The sequence below is a fragment of the Trematomus bernacchii genome, unplaced genomic scaffold (genome assembly GCF_902827165.1).
Source record: "Trematomus bernacchii unplaced genomic scaffold, fTreBer1.1, whole genome shotgun sequence".
Classification (NCBI taxonomy): Eukaryota; Metazoa; Chordata; class Actinopteri; order Perciformes; family Nototheniidae; genus Trematomus; species Trematomus bernacchii.
The window spans coordinates 1,325,704-1,338,457 of NW_022987784.1; the positions used below are offsets into that span (position 1 = coordinate 1,325,704).

General features: G+C 40.6%; 1 protein-coding gene across 2 annotated transcripts in view; it reads right to left on the reverse strand.

The window, feature by feature from the left end:
• Window positions 1–11,867, reverse strand: part of shisal1b (shisa like 1b) — a 36,853-nt gene extending 24,986 nt beyond the window's left edge. For both annotated transcript variants that reach the window (XM_034149422.1, XM_034149421.1), the window contains exon 1: window positions 11,563–11,867. The gene's annotated coding sequence lies outside the window, so the exon portion shown is untranslated. The remainder of the gene's footprint in view (window positions 1–11,562) is intronic.
• Window positions 11,868–12,754: the final 887 nt, after the last annotated feature.

The window sequence follows — 12,754 nt, forward strand, 5'->3', positions numbered from 1 at the left end:
CCTGCTGAGAGCTGTCATGTTGATGGAAACCATTCTCACTTCATCATCAATTTGGATCACAAAGGCAGACTTGAAAATAATAGAGGTATTTGTCTGAGTATCTCCCTGGATCTTACCGGAATAATAACTCTGATTGACTTCTTCCTACAAAGCTCCAGTAAGCCTTGTAGTAATGGAAAAGCAGTGTCACATTGATTAGGACAATCTACTGTAGCAGGACTTGAAGTTTATATTTCTGCAGAGGAAAAGATCAGCATTCATCTGGAATTAAACCACCAGGTTCACTGCAACAGCCTCATTTCAGCATGAATAAGCAATCAAATATAGTCCAAGGTGATAGGAGAATAAAACTGATCCTTTGTCTCAAGTTTTAACCGCAAATAGAACGACTGAAAGGGATAATTATAACACGTCAGAACACCCAGGGATTAGTATCATCCAGCAGCTGATGGGATAGGAGTCTATTCCTGACAGAATCAGAAATGAACAGGAAGAAAACAGTTGCTTAGCAGTAAATATATGCATGCAGTGAAGGAGAGACGGCTAATGAGACATCTACTGGAGTCTAATAAGTTGAATTCATTATACAATCCAGGTCTCAAAGTCAGTGGGGGGATGAATCTTTTTGGAGCCCGATTTAATATAATGCAGATCTGCAGAGGTCTTGTTTCTGATGCAGTATGAAGGAATCTCAATTGATGCTGCAAGGGAAACTGATATGTAAGGTTGTTGATGTTATCTAACAGAAAAAGGTAGGCTTTCTTTTGAATAGCACTGAAATACTAAGTTGATTAATCACTGGGCTGCATGTTAGGCATTTTAACCACAATACAACTATTGTTGTAATGTTAACGTGCACCATGCTATTTGTAGGCAATAGCATAGGTCTCAGATATATAAAAATATATAAAAAACATGTCTATGAAGTGTTTTGCTCAAAATACCAAACAGATCACTCATTCTAGCCATGCCTCATATCCCTCTATTTCACTTCCTGTTTCAAAAGTGCTGATTTGGGGTATAAAGCTTTAAAAGGGCTGAGCTCATGCGGGACCCGGCAGCTACTGTCTAAACTAGATACTGCCGTGATGAAACGCCATATCATGGATTATCAAGGATTATTTCTGAAACAGTATGGAGCTCAAAGGCTTTCTCTCTTGCCGGTTATACCACAAGGTGAGTTCCTTTTTATTTCCTGCTTCTTCACACACATGCTCTCCAGTACAGGTTAGCTATGAGTGTTAGCGATGCTAATGTAAACACCGACCATATTACGTCCAAAACAGTCGGCATTGTTTCTGATAGCAACTTTCTGATAGTGCCGTGGGTCCACATTTCCGATATTACGTCATATCGGACGCAAATCTGGATCAGCTCCGTTGTAGCCCCGTTTTTAGAGATTTGGGTACGGAGGAACCAGAGTGTTTTATTTTCTGACGCTGCGTGAGTTCCCTGGCACACCGGGGACACATATTTATGTATAAAAGACATCAAAAAGTGCATTTTGCATAATAGGTCCCCTTTAATGATCGGGTCATGACAAAAACGAAAGTAGCAATGCTCACTTCAAACTAAGGGTTCACATGTAAAAGAGGACGGGAAGCACTGTCAAAGATGTTTTCCTATGAATTTCTCTAAGCATGTCTCACCATTACTGGGCTTTGGGTACCGGCCAATACCATGTACCTATCCAATGTACTATTGTTTGATTAATAAGCCGTATAGCTCACTGTGTTGAAGAGATGGGATCATCATTTTATGTGTAAGGCAACATCAGGCTTGACTTAAACATACAAACATATGTGTATATTTCCTGAATTGTTGGTTCAACATAGTTAAAGATATCTCCAAAGTGAATTGATTCATCGAGTCAGTTTCAGCTGCTATTCAATATCAGTTGAAAGTTAATTCTGGCCCTGGAAACTTGACAAACCAATCCCACCATAAGGTTCATTTAGTAACTATTCAGGGTTTTGCTTTTCTATAACCTTAGCTTTTGACTGCTGGTCAGACAAAACATGCCATTCGAAGACTTCGCTTAAGGGACTTGTTAACATTTGACAGATGATCCATTGATTAATCAAATTGATTTTCAAAATATTCTTTAGTAGAAATCCTACTGTGGAGCAGCATATCTTCTAGTTTACAAGAATGTCTTTGATCAAACAGATTGTGTTGAGTTTGACTGCTAAATGTCACAGAGACACACTAGCTGTGACAGTAGAGTCACTTTCAAGGCCTAAGAAAGTACTTCAGGAATTGTTCCTCAGCAGCTCCCTACAACCGCAGCTCCGTCAAGGTTTGAGCTGCCTGCAGGCAACACAAAGCCCTCATCTGTCAACGCATCGGCGCTTTAGACCTCAAATTCAGTTTTATTTGCTGTTTCGCTGTGACTCATGCAGAAGAACTTGTTTTGGCTCCGGGGTTTGGGAGACATATCCTGTATTAGCTGTGTGTGATGCAGACAGACAGAACAGTATCTCCCAGACACAAGCCAGCATTGTTTGTTTGCATTAACACCCCACTCTGGGCTCAGTTGGTTTCTCTTGGAAACGCTCCCCGTCATCATCTGCCTGACCCCCGGGTTTAAAATAGCTTCCACCCACAGACAAATAGCCTTGTGGGAATTTCGAAAATGAAGAAAGAGAAAATCATGACATGGGACAGTAATGCATGACAAAACTGCAGATAAAACAAAGCAGTGTTTTGAATCTTACTTGTCTCCCCTTTGGCGTGCATTAATATTCTATGTTTCCACAGACCACCCTGGATGTGGAGCTACACTAAACTGAGAGTTGGCTCTTGCAAAAATATATTGTTCTGCTCCAACAGCTATCTCACGGTATTCAATACTAATAAACCAACAATAAACAGGCCTGTAACAGTAAAGACACTAAAGTATATATTTTGTTTGGTTTGTTGTAGGTTAAACACTTTTCCCATCAATGTATCTCTTTTTTAGTTTTTGGCCTTTAACTTTGCAAGAGATTCCTAAACAATTATTGAAAATGTTATGGATTTGAAATTGAAACTGTTATAGCAGGAATACCATTTCTAAACACAAAGAGGAATGGCTGCAGGGAACAAAGCCAACAAAGGGCAAATGGACCCCTAACCCTAACCCTACACATGTAACTGCAACCTTTACAAAGAAACTTACATTTACCTTAGGCTACAATATATGAAAGTCTGTCAACATGGACAGATAGCACCCATAAGATAGAGCCTATTACTATATATGTGATTAGAAGACTCTGTTTTTATAGGTTTCTCATGTTGCCAATGTCAACGCACTAAAAATACCAGGATAAATAATAATCCAAAGTGACTTTTTGGAGTGTGTCTGATCCAACAGTTTCCTGGACACATGGTGTGGGTTTACCCTCAGATAACCCTCCTGAACAATAATCGGTTTTAAGAGGTTTAACACCCCAGACTAAAGCCCAGAAATAGCCGTGACAGATCCCCTGTAGAGATGTGGAGAGCTCTTGAACACCTCGAGGTCACAGAGGGCACGAGGGCAGCGGTCGCACTGTATACTGCCAAGAATACCTCTGATGAGAACCCATAATAATCCACACTGCTCCGCATCCAAACTCTAATGGTGTTTTGGCAGCGTGTTTATATGGCCTGTTAGAAAAACCTTCAAATGCAAGGTTTGTGGGGCGTTCCAGGGATCATTACTGGAAGTGTTGGTCGACTGGCCCTCATAGTGGGATTGCGCCTCATTAATGAGGCTGTCCTGACACTGACCCACGGAGAGTGAGCTCAACTCAGGTTTGCATGAGTTTGGCGGATCTCCTGTGAATAATAACTTCCTATTTTGTCCTGAATTGCTCCCCGAATGCCAGTGAGTTCAACTATAAGCTCTAATATTATACATTTCTGCTAAATGCTCTGAAGTCTCCTCTAAAAGAAACGATTTATGTGACTTGAAATGAATTTTCTTATTAGCAGTTACCTGCTGTTATTCACTGATAATGTGGACGTGATTATTGCATATATTTAAATTCTTATTAGTCATTATTGGAGAAAGGGATTATTTCCAGACATTACATTACATGGCGAATAAAATAATTATAGTCATTTGAGCCCATAATGACTCATGGATTATAGCGAGTCTTTAAGTAATACATTATCTCTGTCGGCATGGTGAGCACATACGTTCAGTGCTAAAATGTAGACCAATGTTCACACACACATAACAGTTGAGTTTACACCCCATGTAATGAGGATTTTCTGATTTGTGCAATTACAATATGTAAAGCAGGAGGCTCAGTGATGGCTGACTTGAGAAACAAAAGCCCTATCTCCCACAGGCGAACACACACACACACACACACACACACACACACACACACACACACACACACACACACACACACACACACACACACACACACACACACACACACACACACACACACACACACACACACACACACACACACACGCACCTTTTATCCACATTAATGCATTTCCTGCTTCGTACCAATGCCAGCATTAATGTGTCTCCTGCTTTAACAATGAGGTGTACCGCCGGTGGGAAGAAAAACTGAAATAATGTATTGTTTTGAGCGAGGGCGAAAAACCCCAGAGATTTGCCCACGATGACTGCTGGCTCGGAGGCACAATCTTTACTGTACTTCAATAGTCTTTCAGAAGAAGACGTATTGCTTTTTTGAGAAAAATATATTTAACAGCCATATGTTATCTGTGCATGTTAAAGTAGATGTTTTTTGTGTTTCAAAGGCCAACTAAATAGTTATTTTTAGGGCTTTTAGCCGTGTAAATGGAATTGAAGGTATATAAAATACCTGAGCCAAATGGAATTGGCTCAGGTATTTTATAATAACATATATAACAAATGACAATGTTAAAAGAAAGGTGACACAATGTAAAATGGTGTTTGTGTTGCTTCAAAAGAGCTACACCTTTTTAAGTTTTTCTGTTCAACCCACAGTTATTATTTACTGTAACTTAAAGGTGGGGTAGGTAAGTTTGAGAAACAGGCTCGAGATACACTTTTTGTTATATTCCATGGAATGCTCTTAACATCCCGATAGCAATGAATATCTCAAGTGCTTTGACAAAAAATCCATAACAAAATGTCATCTGTGGAAGCCGTGGTACTGTAAAAAGCACGACCAATCATTTTAGCCGGTCCGGCTAAAATAACTGGATGGCCTACCTGCCTGTCAGCCTTCCATCTGTGCACAAACTTATCTCGTGCCCTCATTGGTCATGTGCGCGTTCGTGTGTGTTGGAGGAGGGGCTCTATAAGGAAGTGGCAGATTTTCTCCGGTTGTGTATTTTCAAATTCAAGCGCACTCCAGCTGGTTTCTCCAAAATGACCTACCCCACCTTTAACTTTCTGACTCTATATCATTGTGTACTTACTGCACCATGAGGTTGTTCTCAGTGAAACACCAATATAGGCTCAGTGTACAATACCTGCTCAGCACCATACAGCAGACAATTCAGTTAACTATTAGTGAGGTGAAAATAGTGGAGCATTCAGTTGCTATATAGAGCCAGATATTTCACAAAATATAATCTGAAAATGTCCATATACTGTACAATGTTGACACAAAGACTAACAAGTACTTCCATGCCTTATCACTTCCAACAAGAATAAAGCGAGCATCTTCATTGCTGATCCAGAGGTTGCGTGCCCAGCTGTTCCTTCAGCCCTGTCCCTTGCCACTTGTTGTGGACGATGTAAATGCATGTAAGCCTCTACCTTGACAACACGCTCCTTTTATCTGGTGATAAAAGCTTTTCTCTCTATGTAGCACGGCTGAGCTAAAGTGACAGAGGCTCTGCTGCACCTCCGGCTCGATAATCAACATCCATTGTCTGACGCCGTCCGACGTTTAGCCCTTCGTCCTCTCCCCATGCATCTCTGCTGTCACTCGCATCTGCTCCCTCCCTGCAACACCTCAGAGGGGGAGGGGGGGAAGGTCAGGCCGACACACAGCTTTATATGGACCTTGTTGAGCGCAGAGCATTTCAGTTGGTGTGGATTGGGAGCGTGTATTCTACTGATGTTGAAGTGGCTTTACTGTACTATCTGCCTGTCGATTTCACTACATTTCAATACATGTAACTATAAATCTTGTTCTTTGTCACGTAGGAGCACATACAGTACAGTACATACAGTATTGTAATGTAACCTGCTTGTAAGACTCTGTAAATGAGGAGTTATAACACAGATTACATCTAAATTTGTCTCTGTGTTTGCAAAGGCAAAGTAGCTGAAAGTGTGACAAAAACAACTTGTCGCTTGTTTGCCAAAATGTATTTGTTTGTTTGTAAGATAACTATATATTCCAGTAATGTTCTTTAGACAATTCTGAGGTACTTGTGCTTTACTTAAATATCTCATGTTTCTCCTATTTTATACTTCTTCTCCACCACAGTACGTTTTATTCGAAAACAATAAGATTCTACCTTCAAATCATCAGTTATGGCACAATGTTTATTAAAATAGATGATTAGACAATACTATACCAGTAGCGTTGTTTCTCGTCAAATTGCTACACTACTAAAAAGCCGCTTACATGTTAATGCATCAGTATTAATAATTCAGCAATATAAATTATATTTAAGACCTGAAGAGAATGTTTAGTTTTCACACTTTTGGTACATCTTGAAAATAGTTATTCAGTTCTTTTAGTTATCTAGCTAGTTAAATACAAGTATTTTACCATTCTGGATTTACTAGTTAGTAAATAGTCTGTATTTCTGGTTGACTCCAACATTTGAAAGATGCTCTGTGTTGTGAATATAAAGTGGTTTGTTAGCAATGTAAACAACTTGAACATACATAGTTCTACTGAAACACAAAACAAAACAAGAATATTGTTGTTCCCTCATCATCACCAAGTCACATGTAACACTGATCACCTAAAGGTCAAACGAAGTCGAAGAGGAGGCCACGTGGAAAAGCTGAGTTGGTCACAGGTCAGACCAATAATGATCATTGATTTAGAGTAGGGTCATGCATGCAAACATTTACATGCTATGTCAACAGTACGGTTATTCTTCGAGTGTGTTCTCTGTTAAAATCCCCCAAGAGAGAAGACCCCTGACTTCCTCCCTCAATCAAGGTTTTAATTTAATTGTTAACCAAAATAAACAGATGTAGCTTATTATGTATGCATGGGAATAAACAAGAATGAACACTAATACTACAACATAAATACACATTTGCATATTAAATGTTGCAGTATTACATTTCCCTCGTGAGAGATCACTCATGTGTGATTGAACAGTTTCTTTTCAGTCAATATTACAAAGGTCTCAAGGGAGTTTGGATCAATGTAATGTTTCTTCCCTTTTGAGTTGAACACACACACACACACACACACACACACACACACACACACACACACACACACACACACACACACACACACACACACACACACACACAGTCTGTTATTTCAAAAAGCCACTGGGTGTCTGCATGTTAAAAGCTTGTTTGTTATTTGAATACCTTCAGCCTCTCATTTCAGTAACTGCACAAAAAGAGGAATCGTTTCCTGATGCCAATAAGAAAACATCCCCTTCGCCCCGGGGAAGCAACACACTTCAAAGCAATGTACATACACACATTGAAGAGGAAAATACTTCATCTAGACATATTGACATCAAGTTGTATCAGCTGCAAACAAGCAGAGAAAGATTTGACTTGTGTTGCTGTTGTACGTGTTGCCCAAAGGTCAGGGTGAATCCATGCAGTAGGAGCGCGCTACAGATATTAACGTTGACAGTATAATAGCACAAAATGCTAGTTGGCTTTCTGCCTTTGAAGAGTACACAGGGGCCACATGGAGGTAGAGACTAGGCACTGAGTGTTTGTGTGCGTCGCTAAATTATCATCTGTTAGGTGAAATCATATACTGAGGGGAAGCCGGCATCAAAGCAACTTTTCATCAAGGAACCTGTCAGCCTCTCTCTCAGTGCACATATATACTGTACACACACCTTTGCTCTTTTGAACTCCTTCTTTCCACCAGGCGCACAAACAGATCAACACAAATTAACGCATGAATATTAAAAGACACATACTGTACACCCACACACACAAAGAAGCGCAGGGCCGGGGAACTCGCTGTGAACCCCGGGGAGAGAGATGTCACAATGACAGACCAGATGAACCAAATGAATGCAGAGTTTTCTGCACTGCAGATCAGAAAACAAGACACTTCTGTGCACACTCAGTGACAACATGCTGCTGTTTGTAATGAGTGAAGTATGTTATTATTTGACTGCCATTGCTGTTTTCAGTTAATCAGTTATACACTTGGTTGGAAATAGTTCAAAATGATTTTTGGTGAGAGGGGGATAAGAGGATCCAGTGCACTCAAAAAGGCAAATTGAAGTCTGTGTTCTGTCAGATGTGAAAACCAATATATTTCCGTGGTTTACTTTTTAGCCTTTAAGCTGATATTTAAATTCAGTTGTATTTTAAATAATTACCAAAAGATAAAACTCCAAACAGCATGAAAGCCAACACAACACAAGCCTTTCACAATGGCAGTTTTGCACATAAAGACACTGTATTTGAGTTAAGCTAGACTGAGCTTAGTTTTATTTAAATTGACTTGACTTGTATGTTTCTTTTGTTTTATATGATGGTAAACTGAGTATTTGTATGTAGAAATAACAACCAAATGCAACGATAACGAGAACAATGTTGCAGCCCTAAGGACAACTTCTTTCATAATATGGTTGTGAACATTACAATCATGTTGACCTTTGCTTGTGGCTGTGCTCCCTTTAGGCCTTCAGCTGGTTTACCCACACACGTCAGGCCAATGTGGTTTGCAGCTACACTTTATCAAAAAAACATCTTTACACAAACAATACGCAGGTGAGGACAGAGCAGTGGAAGTGTTAAAATAACAGGGACAATCAAACTGAGTTAAACTAATCCAGTGTGAAAACCTAAGTTGTTTATTTATGTGTTCATGCTGGCCCTTCTGCCTCTTGCTGGTGTAGCAGGGGCAACACTAACTTTCTGTCTCAGGTGTCAATTTCCTGTTTTATTTCTCTTTTCAAATTCAGAATATATGCTTCTATTTCATATTTCAGTGGGTGGAAATAGCAAAGGAAGTTATTGGAAGTTAAACATAATAGATTAGAGAGAGTGTGTAGCTCAACACAAGCGATAAAGAGCTGGTAAATAAGATGCACCTTTAGTAAGACAGGCTGTTATGAGCTTTCTGTAAGTACTCTTCTACATTGGAGGAATTTGGCAATATCAGATACTTTGCTGAGGAAATGTTCAATTTCCAGCCCAAAATGTGTCTTCTGTTTGTATGTGATAAACTGGGGACACGCTTCAATCTCAGCATGAACAGAAAGTAGACTGCAATACAGTTTCAGTTTGTGCCCTCTCCTAAATAACCTCCGCTGTCTGCACTCTGATACGTCTAGATATAAAGCTGGATTGTGTGCAGTGACGGAAAGCACCGTTCTCTAAAGCTGATAGTTGGGGGGGGTTTTCGTGCCTTATCTAAACCGTGATAAGAACCACCACCCGTGAGATGACGATAGCGCAGTTGTAATAATTTCAGCTTCTTGCCTCTGACTTTTAGGCACCAACAAGTCTTCCTCTGCCAAAAGATTGTCTGCATCTGGTGCCGCCAGCGACTCTGCAGTTCCACCAGTTTGATCATCTGTTCTGAATGTGAAATGATCCTCACTCACAATGTTCACCTTCAGGGCTGCTGCCAAGCCACCGGTCACGACGTGTGTGTGTGTGTGTGTGTGTGTGTGTGTGTGTGTGTGTGTGTGTGTGTGTGTGTGTGTGTGTGTGTGTGTGTGTGTGTGTGTGTGTGTGTGTGTGTGTGTGTGTGTGTGTGTGTGTGTCACGATTTGGAAAAAAACTACTAATAGCGACTATTTCACTATTATTGTGTTTATGATATGATTCAAGATATAGGAGGGAATAATCCGTTTTGAAACATTTATCATTAGATAATACGAATTAAAATGATAACTATGATTGTGGTCTGATTTTTAAGGAGGATCTGTACAAACTGTCGAATACTGTTTGTAGCCCTATTAAAAAATGATGTTTCACATATTTTGCCTTTACCCTGTTTTATATTTGATAAAATGTGGATTAATTGTGTAGTCTTATTACCCTTTACTGTCATTTGTGTCCAGACCCAACTGTCCCGAGCTGTCTAATGTTTCTTCCTGCCATGGAGGTGACTGTCTAAGGTCCAGACTAAACAGAAAGCAGGGTAGGTCATCGCACTTGCTCGCTGCTTAATGATCCCTTTTAAAAGCTTCACTTTGGGGTTTTTGTATAAACACATCCTGCTGAATGTAGACCAACACTTTGCTGTCACTGAAATTAATGGACAGCGAGGCTTAGGCTTATGTAATATCCGTCCTTTTGTGTCAAAACACACACAGTTCAGAATAATTGCCCTACGTGCCTCCACCTGTGTTTATACCGAGAGCACAATACTTTTCTTTGATACATTTTTCATCAACCCGCCCCCCACCCCACCTGCTGGAAGGCTTTGTGGTAAATGTTGAGCTTGAAAGTCTTCAAGGAGAATTTTTGCGATCACCTACTGTAAATAAATACAGTCTCACAGAGTCCTCAGGGAGCTCATTCATCCATTCAGTAAAGAAATACACAATGCCTCACCCAGGCATCACAACAAGGAACCACAATCCCTAATGGGATTTTATTTCTTATTTGCTATTGTCCTTTTGTCTGACTATTTCAAAGCATGCCTAATTTCTTCCACTTGTGCTAATTAAACATGTGGGCTTACCTTAGAGACTCACTTCTTCCAAAACACACCCAAGAGACGTATTGTCCATATGCATGCATTGCACGGGCACACACACAAACACACAACACACTTTCTATGCGCTTGCAGTACACACACTTGTTCCACACAATGTCCCTTGTCATGCAAAATCATAAAAGCTCAAACCTGTGGCCCCTGGGCCAGTTTTCACACGTACACATGAGCGAGAGCGGGATATTTCACAGGAGGAGCAGGCTTTTGTGTGAATGAACAAAGGGAATCTCCTTCCTCTAAATCCTATCCTGTGCCACCATGCGTCTCCCACACGCCTGTTTCCAAGTTACCGGCTGCCAGTCCTGCTTAATTACCTCCTGTATAAAGTGACGGGTGATGAGAGCGAGCTGTCCTCACAGTTTCCTTCCTCTCGCTCGCTGTTACCTCACCTAAAAGAGAGACTCCACCTGACAACTGTACTGTATACCTTCGGGGAATTATACAGTCGTGTTGACCTAGAATTAAACTTCCGTAATTCACCTGGGGACTTGCTGTATGGAAAATAAATCTGAGGGACTTTTAATTATAATAACTGCTCTCACTTAAGATAACTGCTCTGTGAGGACGTTTCATCTAAGCCTTAATAGACGCTAAGGGAAGAAAGGCACATAAAAAGCTTTGAAAAGCAAATGTCTTGTGAGAAATAAAGTACAGAACAGAGGGTAAAACAATAACAGCAGGCAGTGTTTGCTTTAATGATAAGCAGCTTTTCCTCACTAACCTTTGCACGAGCCTGGAGGAAAAGGAAAGGTCTTTTTGCTCACTGGCAAAATGTACCACCCTGTTGCTCCTTGTTTCCCCTCTTCCTTTGTTGCGCCCTTCCTCACAAATAGATCCTCCTCATCCTCGGTAACCGGGGCTGGAATTAACAGCTCATGAGGGGAAGCCAGGCGGAAGAGAAAAGAAAACACACCAGGGAAGAAAAGAAACACTTCTCTTCTCGCCCCTAAGTCCTCCTTTGGCAGTGTATCCCCATCCGTCAGCGCAGCAACTGAGAGTGTGAGAGGGGGAGAGAGACAGATGAAACGATACTGAGTAAGTGGGCGAGTGAGAGAGAAAGTGAGGGAGGGCGGGAGGAGGACAGAGCTTGTGTGTGTGTGTTTGTGTGTGCGCTGAAGGGAGATCCTCTGAGTTATCTGCCTGTCTCTCTCCTCTGCATGCATTCCTCCCCGACAGAAGCCACGAGGTCAGCTGATTTCACTGTAACAAGACTTTATTTCCTCTTGAGGGAAAATACTTCCTGTTCTCTGCTCAACTTCCCTCATGAGTGCATTTTAATGCCTTTTAAAAACCTCAATCTCTCTCTCTCTCTCTTTGATGCACAATCTCTCTCTCTGTTTCTTGATCTTCATTTATGAGCTTCCTTGTGAGAGTTTATCTAATCTCCTCTCTCCCAACACCCCCTATCCAGAGGTTCACCAGACAAATGAACAAGAAATGACAAGATTGCACAAGAATGCATGCTGCAATTTCATTTCGGATACACTCTACAAACATACAAACAAACGGTGGCAACATCGTATCAAGCGCATAACTGAACTGATACGCTGAGGGAAAATCTGCAAGGCTCGTCACGTAGGAAAGAAAATTACATTCATGGTGCACATCAGACACAACCATCATCTGTTGCTGCCCTGTATTTGGCCAGAAGAAGCATAATGAAACATAAGTAAACAGAATACCATTAATATGAACAGTACGATCAATGCAATGGTAGTTTTAGTATCACCTGATTGGTACTATTTATTGTTATTTTATAACCAAAATGTAATAATCAATCAATTGAGAAGAGATAATCAAATTAATACATTTCAGAATACCAATTAATTCAAGTAATTCAGCAACAAAAGGAAAAGCCACTTTTTTGCGACTTTGAGGTTCTAAATGCAACAATTTGCAACGCTACAAAGTAA